We start from the raw sequence: 13,038 nt of genomic DNA, 5'->3' as shown, positions 1-13,038 counted from the left end.
TCACTGAGAGGATTGGTAATGTGGCTTACAAATTAGCTCTACCACCTGCTTTAGCTATGATTCACAATGTGTTCCATGCATCTTTATTGCAGAAGTGTGTACAAGACCCTTCCCAAGTAGTATCACCAAAAGTGTTAAAGATTAGTGATGATCTAACGTATGTGGTGCGACCGATTACTATTCTAGATCAGAATGTAAAGCAGTTGCGGCGCAAGAAAGTGAAATTGGTGAAAGTGCGATGGAACAAAGATGAAAACGATATTACTTGGGAGTTAGAAGAGAAAGTTCGGCGTATGCATCCAGAACTTTTTGCCTAGTACTCTCTCCTATCGAATCTCGGGACGAGATTCTTTTGAGGTGTGTATATTGTAGCGACCCTAACTTTCTTAAGTCATTATTTATTATTATTATGATTATTATTATCTTATTTTATTTTTGGCTTTATTAATTATGTGGATCCATAAGAATTTAATGTGGTATTTAATTAATTTAACGTGTTATTTAATTATGGATAATTAATTTGAATATTGATATATTTATATGATTTGAAAAAAAAGTAGTGTTTACATATTGATAAAATATATATCATATTTATATTTATATATATTATATTTATGTTCTCTTTTTATAATATAAATATAATAGTCAAATAGGTTTTATGTATTATAAAATAAAATATAATCCTAAGTTAGGTTAAGCATATATAAGTGCTGATGCTAATAAGAAGAAAAAAAACATAACAAAAAAAAAAAAAAAAAAGGGAAGAGAAAAGTGTGTGCAGCAGCCGAGTGCGAGAGGGAGAGAAATTAATCAAAGAATTGAGAAAGAATAGAGAGATGGCGGAAAAGGGAGAAAAGAAAAAAAAAAGAAAACGATTAGGGTTTTGTTTTGATGGCTCTATTGGTTTTTTAAATAATTCTTTGATCTTTAAAAAAATATTGGGAGTATAAAACTCACTTCCATTGATTTATATTTAATTCGTTGTTTTTATTTATTTATTTTTATTTATTTGATGTTAGTTTGATTTTGTATTTATATAAAGATGATAGATTGATTTTAATTATTTTGATTAGTTGTGTATGTAAGGTTTAGGGTTTTTAGATGATTGATTGATTTTAATTATTTTGTTTAGTTGTGTATATAAGGTTTAGGGTTTTTAGTTGGTTGATTGATTTTTATTATTTTGATTAGTTGTGTTTGCCAGTTTTAGGGTTTTTATATGGATTTATTTTATGGTTGTAATCACACTCATGGTTATATGAAATTAAAATTAATTAGGAACCCATAGATAAATTTCTTATACTCCACCATGACTCCATGGATTGTTGTTTTATTTGAGTGTTGGTGAGAAATAGTGTATATAAAAAAAAGTGAGGATTATGAGATTTATTTGAATGCCTTAGGTTTGGCATTGTTATGTTTGTTCTCAAGAGTGAGATGTTTTGTAAATGTATATTGTTGCCTCGTTCTCACACTGCAGGAAATTCAGCTTTTAGCGGCGTTTAAAAAACGCCGCTATAAGTGTCAAAAACGCCGCTAAATCTTTTTGCGACGCTTAGCATTAAGCGTCGAGGACGCGGCCGTCGCTATAACTTCATGACGTTTTAAAAACGTCGTTATATTAGTATAGACGGCGTTTTTAAAAACGCCGCTAAATGTCTTACTTGACAACACCATGACACCATTATGATATTTAGCGACATTTTTTAAACGCCGTCATATCTTTTTAAAAAAATGAACCGTTAAGATTTTGGGTTTTAGTGGCGTTTTTTAAAAAAACGCCGTGATATCTCTTTTTTTTTTTTTTTGAAATTGTGCTAATTTATGTGATTAAACTAAAAAAATACATATAATAAAAATGAATAACACTAACATGAAATAATAACTTACATTTAAATAGCAAATGCATCATTAATTCACTTTCCCATTCACCAATCACCATTACCCACAAAATAACATATCCACAAATGATATTTTAATATTACCCCCAAAATAACATATCCAAAAATTGTATTTACAATTCTCAACCAAAAAATTAATTACTACTTTGTATACAAAGCCACAAAATAATATTACTCTCATCTCTCTCACCACTCCCCCCCCCCCCCTATTTAACACAAAAAATAAGAAGAATGTGAACCAAAACACCCAACTCCCCAATCAGATCAAAGGAAAAAAAGAAAAAAGAAGAGAAATAAGAATCCAAAGGAAAACCCCCATCCATCCTTCATTGTCATTCTGAAACCCCATTAACAATTTGTAGCTAATCTTGATGTCTTGCGTAGTCTTCCTTAAAACCCCATTAACAATTGTAGCTAATCTTGATGTCTCAAAGATCACCTGCACCCAATAAACACCAGATTAATCTAATAAATTTTCTTCAAGTTGAAACCCCTTTTTCAATTCCTCAGTTATGCAAACACAGAAACGAGCATAGAACACCACATAAATTGACAAAATTTTACTAGATTTGTTTGATTGTCTATTTTAAAAACTATGTCTTTCCATATACATGCTACAGATATGATCAATGAAATATTCCATATCTTCAAAACTAGAAAGGTGCCATCATCATTATTTCACATAAATTTATGAGCACACATCAGCATCATGAAAAGTTCAAAAAACTATTGCATTCAGCAGCACTGTCACGTATGTTTGACTGCTCAAGCAGGTGCTGGTAACCAACTCATGTTGTTCAATGCTAAAACAATTTAACGGGAAAGAAACTAACTTTCATTTAGTGTTGTTGTTTCACTGAATGTTCAGAATCGTATGTAATAAAAACAAAAGCATACCGCAGGGAGACAATCACCTGTTGTTTGAACTTTCCATTGTGAAGTTGTTGGCCACTAAATTACTGCATATTACACCCCAGCAAATCTCAATGTCAGTTCCAGTTTCAAGGGTACAAGTCAATGTAGAAACTGTCAGTTTCAGTTTTAGTTTCAAAGGTACTAGGATTGTTGCCTTGCCTATTACATGATTTTCTTGCACACATAGCAGGGTTGTCTAAAAAATATGTTGCTGTTGATAAAAATCAAATGGCAAAAATGATTAATCTCTGATGTATCATTGTAGTTCAATAGTTGATTATGCTTTTGAATCTATATATAATCATGAAACTTGAGAAACTATATTAGAAAACAAACATCTCTTGATAATTGTTATAGACCAAAGAAGGAATGAACTTCAAAACTTACAAAAGAAATTCGTTGATAACACCCATTTACATGTGTTTAAATTAAGCTATGAATGGTTATATAAGAAATACTTACATATTCAGGAGAGATGTACTCATTTGGGCAGGAAGGGTACCGGCTAATTTATTATTCCCAAGAAACCTGAGCATAAAGAAATTAATTCAAGGAATAAAGAGTACATGCTGGGAGTTTTTTTTGAAACAACAGGGCAGAAGATGTTTATTAAATACTACAATTAAGCTTTTCATATCAGGGCAAGAGACTGATAGCCAGATTTATGCAACATATAAAATTCATTCAGTGAACTTGCAAACTTCACTCCTTTTTTGGCACAACTTCCCTATCAGTGGACATGTTTTAAATTCTTACATTACCAGTTTCTAAGTCTAAGAAGAGGGGTTATTATCCATTAAATTGACTCAAGTCTCCTTCCTATTAAACTCAATCTTCCTATGGTTTACCCTCCTATAAATTGGACATCAATGGTAGAGAACCCTTCAACATTAGATGATATTTGAGGGGGTTACTTAAGTTCCCACTCGGGAGAAATCTATAATAGGTTTCGTCTATTAACTTCTCGTGACTTTAGTAATTTCTATATCCCTGATGATTACCCACGTCAGAAACAGAATTTCTAATATCATCATCAAGAAAAAAGTCCAAAAAAAAATGAAGTCCTTGATTTCGCTAAATCCTTGGATTCCATTACTATCAGAACAATGTACTCTCTTGCTGGCATGCTAGTAACTGAAGTAGAACTCAGTGATTTGATTTGAGAACAATATCCAGAGAACAAATCTCAGATAAATTTCAGAGAACAAAACTTTGGCAAAAAAAAGAAAAAAAGAAAAAAGGACAGACTTGATAACCTTCTCAGATAAATCTCCCCCTTCTTTCTATATCTGGGTCTGTCTTTCTTTCTTCTCCCCTGGGATCTAAAGAGAGTGAGAGAGGAAACAGATTCAGATGTTGTAATGGGTCCAATGTTGTAATGGGTCCAATGTTGATCATGTCTCTCTTCATCATCAGGTCCTGAAGATAATGAGCAGTGGCTCTATTGTCTTATTCTCAAAAGAAGTTTATGGCTTCACAGAACCCTATGTTTGTTCTTGATGGTCTCTGCTGTGAACAAGAGCATTTTGAGGAAGACTGGGAAGAGGGGAGTGACAACTGTGATGAGAATATGAAAGGACATTTGGGTTTGTTGGACATTTGGTTTCACTGCTATGACATAGAAGGTAAAAAAATGGTAATAGTTGATTGGTCCATCCCAACTATCTCCCAAACTCAAGGTATGGCATATTCATGGAACAAAACCATTTGGAATTAATAAGCAACTTCTCTATACACTTAGGACCATATGCGGTAAAAACTGCACATCCCAAAATAGCAGATTCTATGTACGGCACTGTGTTGGGTAGAATGCACAAACCATGTGCTGGCACGACACAAAAATCAGCAAGGCCACCCATGCTATACATATATACAGGTTTGCCTGCGGAAATGACATATTTTAGTCATTCCAACAGAGAAGTAGACAAAGGAATCAATAAACTTAAACAGTAATCAAAGTTGAAACAGAAGTAAGAAAAGAACCAAAGGAAATCAGTGTCAAATGCAGGGGACAGGGAAAAAAAAGGAGAAAAAAAAAAGGAAAATTGATTTCTTTTGTAATTTCTTCCCTATTCTAAGACAAAGACTGAATTAAAATTTCACAAATCCATTTGCATTTTCTTTTCTTCTGTGTCTTTGTGGACCAAGCAAAGGGCGTACACTTCATCGTTACTAATATGGAAGCCGAAAATTATTAATCACATTAAAATTTATAGATATAGGCCCCTTATCACGGTAAAACTTGATGATGTTGTCAATTTTTTTCTTCTTTTTTTAAGGGTCTTTCATTCTCCTGTAACTGTATTCCACTATTTCTGCACCAAAGAGTTTGAGCTGAGCAAGCCACCAGCAAATTGGCACAATGTTCTTCCAATGGGGAGGTGATTTTGCAACTCAAACACTTTATAGATATAGTCTGTATGTGTGTGTGTGTGTGTGTGTGTACATTGTTGAACACTGTTATACAACTAAAGAATTTACAAAATCACCTCACGACATATACTGACATCATAAAATGCTCAGTTATATATATACATGTTTGTGTAGTTGGTCAAAGAAAAATTTACCCTTGGTTTTGATGAGAACTTCACCAGCCTTGGGGCGAGGCATGTGGAACTCTTCAATAGAGAGAGGTTTATTAGGTTCGGTAAACATAACGCCACGCATGTAGGAAGGCCCGCCATTCAAGTAATATAATTTTCAAAAAAAATTAAAAATTATAAGGATGGACTTATATAATTTGGTAATACTCATAACCAATAAAACTATAATAAAGGACAAAAAATGTTAATTAATATTGAGTATGTTTCAAGTGCACAATGAAAAGAGTAACAAACCTTGATTCATCAGCACAGAAGAAAGTCTTCAACTTGCCCTCAGCTCCTTTGGCAACATAGAAGTAAATGGGAGTCTGCTCAGAAAGGCTCTCATCTGCAAGAACCAACAAACCAAACGGTCCAAGAGCACCCTGGTTTGCTGCTCCACCGGCAGTGCTGTAACTGAACATCTCCATCTCAGTTACTACACATTGCTATTTTAAAGTAAGGCTATAATTTGAGTGTGATTGTCAAAATAAAGAGAACACAACATAGAAGATTGCTTACAAGCTTTTAAGCACAAACAAACAATTTACCAACGAAAATTTTGTTTTCAGAGTCATAAGGTCTAGGAACTGATCATCCTCAATCTTCTTCATTAAAATTTTGTTTGCCTAATACAATGAGAAGAGCTTGAGCATTTGAGTACATGAACGATAAGTTTTCACAAAAACAAATAAAAATATACCTCTATGAGTTCCTTCTGTAAGAGGCATATTTATTGGGAGAAACTGTTAGGTTGCTTGGGATGTCTGTCTGTAAGAGGCATGGACCACCACATGGCCTTCGCCCGGTGATGTCCTGGAAGCACTGAATAACTTCTCCCAAAGCAAAGCCCACCTGTAGGCCTTTTATCCACTTTTAAAAACATATTTATTTTTATCACAGCACAAACCAGATACACATTTGAAAAACATAATATACCATGCAATCAGCGTAACTGGAAAACATGCAGAAAGAAATGTAGACCTGATCCATACTTATATCAATGCAAATAACTTACAGTAGAAAGCCGGAATGGACAGAACTTCGGCTTCCCTCTGCGTCCATACTTTAGCAGATATGCCCCCCTCTTTAAGGCTGCAATAGACTACATTTAAAAATAAGATACAGAAAAAATTATCAGATCACTCACGGATAATTTAGCAAAAGCATATAGCATACTGAAGTACCCTAAGAGGAAACAGGGAGAATATTAAGAAAATTAGCATATGTGAAGATAAATAAAAACTTCATGATATCACAAGAAATTCCCAATCATGGGCTTCCTACACCAAAAATGGTGTTTAATCATGGGCATCCATCCCATGTCTAAGGCCAAAGCAAAGATAGAAGCATAGGAACCACTGGACCACAAGCAACAAAATCACTTGATGCACTGCTGGATTACTCTACACAATAAATACTCGATCAAAATGAGGAATCGCTCAACTCCAAAGCAAGAACACTTGCAAACTTGATCAAAAGGCCAGCCTTCCTATCATATTCTCAGTGATGCCTATAGATTACAATGTAAGAAGAGGGACCATTCGACTCAAAGAGGAAGCCAAAGGAATTAACCATGTAACTAATATTCAAAACTAGGATACTACTTGTTCACAATTCAAAATGGCACATAAGCATTTTAATTGTTCCTAGGCAGTCAAAATGTAAAACTGGAATGGAGACTTGCACCTTAAAGTGAAAAATATTTCATATGACTTCTTGTTGGTTTTTATTTTTTTGTTCTTCTATTCTTTTTTCTTCTTTGTTTATGTTTAAGAACTCCAGCAAGACTCATTTCCATCAATTGCAGATACCAACAGCCATCTTAGTTCTCTCAGAGAAAAGAAAACTGAAAGCACTTAAAGCAGACTTTCAAATGGGAAATTCAATGCAATTGGATATCAAGTCAACACAGAAGCCACACTTTCAGATTCTGGTTATTAAAGGAAAGAACAAAATTTCTAAAGTCTTAATTTGTAAATTGAAGTAAATTTTTGGCAACTATGTATATTTGAGCGGGCATTGTGCCCCTCCATTGTTTGATTTTGTAGTCTTGTGAGTGTGTAGTATTTTTCCAATTGAGAAAGAAATTGTGTCAGACATAACAGATTCAATGTGGCCCAATAAATTGGTTTATGATTTTTTTACATTTGCTTCTTCTCCTAAAAAGTTGTGAAAATGGCTTCTACAATATTTAATAGTTAAAGCTGTCCCCATCATATAGCTATGGAAGCAACCTCAGATAGGAAACAAAAGCAAAAAAATTCTAATTGGCAATAAAATTATGAAAGAAAAGAAAAGGAAAAAGATAGAGAAGTTACATCACCTGCTCGACATCCCTTTCATCAAAACTAGTCCTCTGTACATGAGCCATTCACACTGCAATATCAGGTATAGCCCTTGTGCAGTGTAAATTCCATTCGGACAACACAAAATCTCTAGAAGATGCATCGAAATTCGCCCCATAAAAAACCTAACAGCACGCTCGGCACTAAAGAATCAAAACTTGGCAACAACCAAATCAACAAAACAGAAGAGAGTGATAATATATATATATATATATATATATACATATATATATATATATATATAGAATCACTGAACCAACACAAACAAAACAGAATCACCGAATCAGATTTACGATAGTCATATAGAGAGAGAAAAGGGGTAGATCCGAACCTTTCTGCCTTCTCTCAATGCCTTGATCTCCGCATAACAGATAGACCTTCGCAATCGAGAGAGAGACCTTCTAAATCGAGAGAGAGCGCTTTGAAATCAAAATCGAAATCGCCGAGATGTCATTCTGAGATGAATCACCGAGATTCGATTGATCGATCCGTTGAGAGAGAGCTTGAGAGAGAGCGATCCGTTGAGATATCGATCGATTGATATTCTGAGATGAATCACTGCTATTGGAAGTATTTGAGAGAGAGAGAGAGAGCGAGCGAGCCGTCCACAGATCAGGAGAGGGTTGAGTGACTGAGAGCTTAGGAAGAGGGTGTAGAAGAGTGAGTCAGCGGCCGGCCCATTTAGGGAGATAGTGTTTAGAGATTTGAAGGCGCTTTTGAACGCCTCCTATCATTAAAACGGTACCGTTTTCATTTAAAAAAAGGCGACGTTTGCAAAACGCCGTTAAATATTATAAAACAGTGACGTTCAGAAAAACGTCATTAAATAAACGCCGTTAAAACCTACATTTCCTGTAGTGTCATGAGTAGACGAGTGCTTTGATTTACGCGCGTACGTATATGCTAACCATCTGGGGAGTGTGAGTCAAACTCGGGACGATATCCCCGTGCAAGTTTGACTTCAGAGTGGTGTTAGGTATACGGGAGGCACATGGGATATATGTGTAGGCCAGAAGTGGAGGGCCGAAGTGGTGGAGTTAAGATGCAAAGAATTTAATCATGAGTTTATTAGTATAGTGTGAATTGTATTGATTTGTACATCTTGAAAAATAGTAAACGACCTCGATAAATTATGAAATTTGAGAAGAGGCATGTATACATAATTCTAGACAACTTTTGTGCTTTAACTTTTTATCAAAAAGATCGATTAGAACTTATAATCGGATGATCTTAAATATTATAGTTTTGATTCATTTTAGCAATGCATATTTTAGAGGCTATTTTAACCCACGAAACGAGCTCATTTTTTTTTGGTTTTATGCAAACTGAAGTAAAACATTATTCTGCACACTTTTCGTATTTTGAACTTTTCCGAAACAAATCATCTTAGGGCAGTTTTTGTTTGTTTTCAGTTTCAGATTTTTCGATTGAATTCCGTCTAGGTTTTTCTATCAAGTTTTTCTCTCAACCTGTTCAGTTTTTATTAAATTCGTTCGCAAAGTCTTTTAGGAAATTTGATTATGTACAACTTTCATTCTTTGAATTTTGGTCAGTTCGAATTATTTAAGCATGAAACAATACATTTTTATGCTTCTTCAGCAAGTTACTTATGATTAAATTATACTAACTTTATTTTTTCAGCAGGATGGTGGGTCTTACTAACTTTTTTGTTACGCTCCGAATTTTAATTACTCGAAAACATTACCAAAACCTGTAAATTTAGGTCCTTTTTTTTTTTTTTTAATATATAGATCTATTACACTTGAGTAATAGAAACATGCCAAGCTTCCGCTAGTTTTCGGATCTATTACACTAGTTTTCACTCTCAAAGAGTGCAACAACAATAATACATGCCAAGCTTCTGCTACGGAGCTACAAATAAATAATTACAAACCACAAGATATATTTTTCATTCCCTTAACATCTATGATAGAATTTATACAAAAAGAAACATGGAATCCACACTCTTCAACTAATGAATCCGAAATTCTCTTCCTGAAAAAGAATAAAACAACGAGGGGTGAGCACTAATGCCCAGTAGGAATCCCATAGTTCTACAACAATAGTTAACACATAGATAGAAATGATCATGCATGCAGAGTGATACCATATAGTAAGGTGACATTTTGTAAGTTCAAAATATTATACGAAAAATATCTTTTCTAAAAATTTCACTTGAACTTTTAAGAAAACTCCCTACCATAAATGTAGTATCTCATCATTAAGAAGCCATAAATTCTCTTTGAAAATAAGTATACTTAAGGAAAAACATCATCTTAAATTTATTAATCTGATTCCAAATTATTCCTCATTTCTTTTCCATTTTAATATCCCACATTTCATTTCCATTTCCAATTACCATACTCCATAACATCAAAATCCAAAAGATTAGAGTTCAAACATATCACAAGAATCACAAACCCTTTTTAATTCAATTTCCCAATTACTTACAAAATAAAGCTCATAATCTTCCATTTTGTCACAAGCAATCCATTGAGTTCATCATCACAAGCCCCTAATCCAATTACCCACATGATGCTAATTTTAATCCTTAATCCATTTTCCTTCAGTTCATTTTCAATCCATTTATTCTTCTCAATTCATGAGTCAATTTCATTATTTCACAATAACCAAACTAGGACTACAACTCAGTGGTTTTCCAATCATACAAAACACACATAAACATTTCAAACTGCCATTTTATGAAAATTTCATCCGCGGGATCGACACCCATGTATAAATTTCAGGGCTTTCACTCAGGACACTCCGGCCAACTTAGTTATAATGGAGTTCATCCCCTTTTCTCCTCCCAAACAGTGGAGTCCATCTCATTTCTCCTCACAAACAAACATACATATACAATGTATTTAATCACATAATCACACATGAAGTAATCCCCTTTCTCCTCCCAAACAATCACACATATACAATGTATTAAAACACACAGTCATATTCAATGACAACCATTTCTCAGATTTATCATATTATTTACTCTTTTCAACTAGCACAATACATGTGATCCAAAATATGATTTCCAAAATGAAATAAGTGTACTTAAAACATAACACAAGAACTTCCAAAATCTCTTTCCAAAACATACAGTTTAAATCCTCAAAATCCATTGCATGTTCCATGATATGCATGATTTATAAATAGTTTGGTTTGCCTAGTCAACATGCAATTTCTATAACAATCATAACTATCCTCCACCGATAGCCCAAAACAAATATATCTAAACCAATAAATAAATTCCTTTAAAGATACTTTTTTTTCCAAAATCTCATATGAGAGCGATAATGCATATCAAGCTCTACCATCATCATCATTAATAATCCTCTGATTTCACATTTACAATGACAATTTCAATTATTTTTACAAAATAAAAATTTGACCCCAGTTAGGGCAAAACTCTCCCTACTTAATTCAACACAATTCAACGTAGTCAACACAATTCAACATGATCAACACTATTCAACATGATTCAATTCAACACCACTAAATGTAATTCAACATAAATCAAGGTGAACTCTTAAATCCTCATTTCATCCCAAGTCTCATGCCATCCATATCATTAACAAATCTTTTTCCCCAAATTTCATTTCATATTATAGCATGATTTACATTATCCATAATAAAGGTTCACTCGCTAATTTTTAACATAATTTTCAAACACTTCCAAAATTCAATTCAACTGGCATATATATAATTCAATACCTCAATTTCATGATTGTACTTTCAATTTAGGCAAAATTATTAATTATCACCATGAATCAACTTAGGGTTTTCAAGAAAAATCAAGAATTTCAAGAACAATTGAACTTCTCACACCATTACTTTTAATTACAATTTTTCCCTTGATTATACACCTAAGGTTCATAATCCACAAGCTTAACTCAACAATTGAACCCCAACATTTCAGACCCTAAACCCCCAAATTTCATGATATAACACTATATGCTCAAAAATGGAGATTTTGTATTTATATGATCAAAATACCACAAATCTATCTATAAATGCAAGTATTGAAGAAGAACTAGGACCCCTACCTCAAGATTCAAGCAAAAGAGTAGAGCTTTGATAAGATTCCTTCACAAATCCAAACTTCAATCAGTTGAAAAGTGAGATCTTCAAGCGCTTTTCACTTTTTGGTAAGAGATCTTAGCCAAATCTTTGATGAATGGAAAGTATTTGGGTCAAGAGATTAAGGGTTTTCGGACCTAGGGTGAGAGGAAGAAAGAAGGAAAACAAAAGTGGTGAGAATGATCTAGAAATTCACTTTTTAAGTAGCTGAATTCACGCAGTCCGCTCAAGCGTCACTTTTTCCGCTCGAGCGTAACTGCTTCCAGCACAGATACCAAAACTTCAAACGGGTATAACTCTCCCATCCGGACTCCGTTTTAGGTCGTTCTTGTGTCCAAATTGAAGCCCCGGAAATAAGATTTCCAATGATTCTAATATTACATCCAAATTCAAAGTGTGGAAAAATAAAAGGGCAAAAGAGGGACGGCTGTTCGTAGGAAAAATCACCCGAATTAAATTCTTGGTTCACTCTTACTTTACCATCATATTATTACTTTGATCAACGACCCAAAATAAAATAGAGAGGCTCCAAACACAATAACAAAAGGTAAAAAACCAATCCCACTAGCCTCAGAAATTCAAACTCAACCAGGCAGACCGCTTGAGTGCCCATTCTTGTGCTCAAGCATGCAGACCAACAAAACCGACCGCTCGAGCGACCACTCCTACGCTCGAGCGGGAATTCACAACTCTCACAATCTCGGACAGACTGCAAAAGTACTGGAAGCTTCACAAGTCCGCTCGAGCGTCAACTCCCCCGCTCGAGCGGAGGGAAAAATTCTAAATTGCTACATTTTTTATGTAGGGCTGACCCACCATATTTTTATTTCTATTTTGTTTATTTTATAATCAATTTATATTCCGTTGTGTACGGACAAGAAACTAAATGTCACCGTATCTCGGGAAACTATCCATTCGTTTCGGTGCGGTTGGAACTACTTGTCTTGTCCCATAATAAGAATTATATGTATTTTTGTTTGTGTCTAGTGGACACATGGGTATTAAATCTTATACTCATACCTGTATACCTGTATACTGACCTGTTTTGTCTCTTGGCAACTCGGGTGCGTTCTGTTTAAGCGCAGCCGAGCTTCCTTTGCAGGATTAGTTAGGGCTACGGTGGTGACGTGGAATTACTATAGTACTGGGCTTGTCGTTTGGATTTCTTTTGTTTTCTTGAGCTTAGGGTTGATATTATTTTATGTATTTATT

At 34.2% G+C, this 13,038-nt stretch overlaps 1 long non-coding RNA gene across 2 annotated transcripts; it reads right to left on the bottom strand.

Moving 5' to 3' along the window:
• Positions 1-1,955: 1,955 nt before the first annotated feature.
• LOC114286448 (uncharacterized) lies at positions 1,956-8,385 on the bottom strand. 2 transcript variants are annotated; one of them, XR_014358565.1, is made up of 10 exons: positions 8,078-8,385; positions 7,725-7,871; positions 6,417-6,503; positions 6,102-6,253; positions 5,921-6,027; positions 5,654-5,815; positions 5,384-5,434; positions 3,279-3,344; positions 2,816-2,860; positions 1,956-2,340 (listed from the first exon to the last, which is right to left on the bottom strand). It is a non-coding gene; the product is annotated as an uncharacterized LOC114286448 (long non-coding RNA). The 2 variants fall into 2 exon arrangements; XR_014358566.1 differs by having other exon boundaries at positions 5,950-6,027.
• Between the last annotated feature and the right edge of the window lie 4,653 nt (positions 8,386-13,038).

The sequence above is a fragment of the Camellia sinensis genome, unplaced genomic scaffold, assembly GCF_055761805.1.
Source record: "Camellia sinensis isolate YWXY unplaced genomic scaffold, ASM5576180v1 Unanchor3, whole genome shotgun sequence".
Lineage (NCBI taxonomy): Eukaryota > Viridiplantae > Streptophyta > Magnoliopsida > Ericales > Theaceae > Camellia > Camellia sinensis.
Note: the sequence above shows the minus strand (reverse complement) of the source record. Positions and strands in the feature narration are given on the sequence as shown.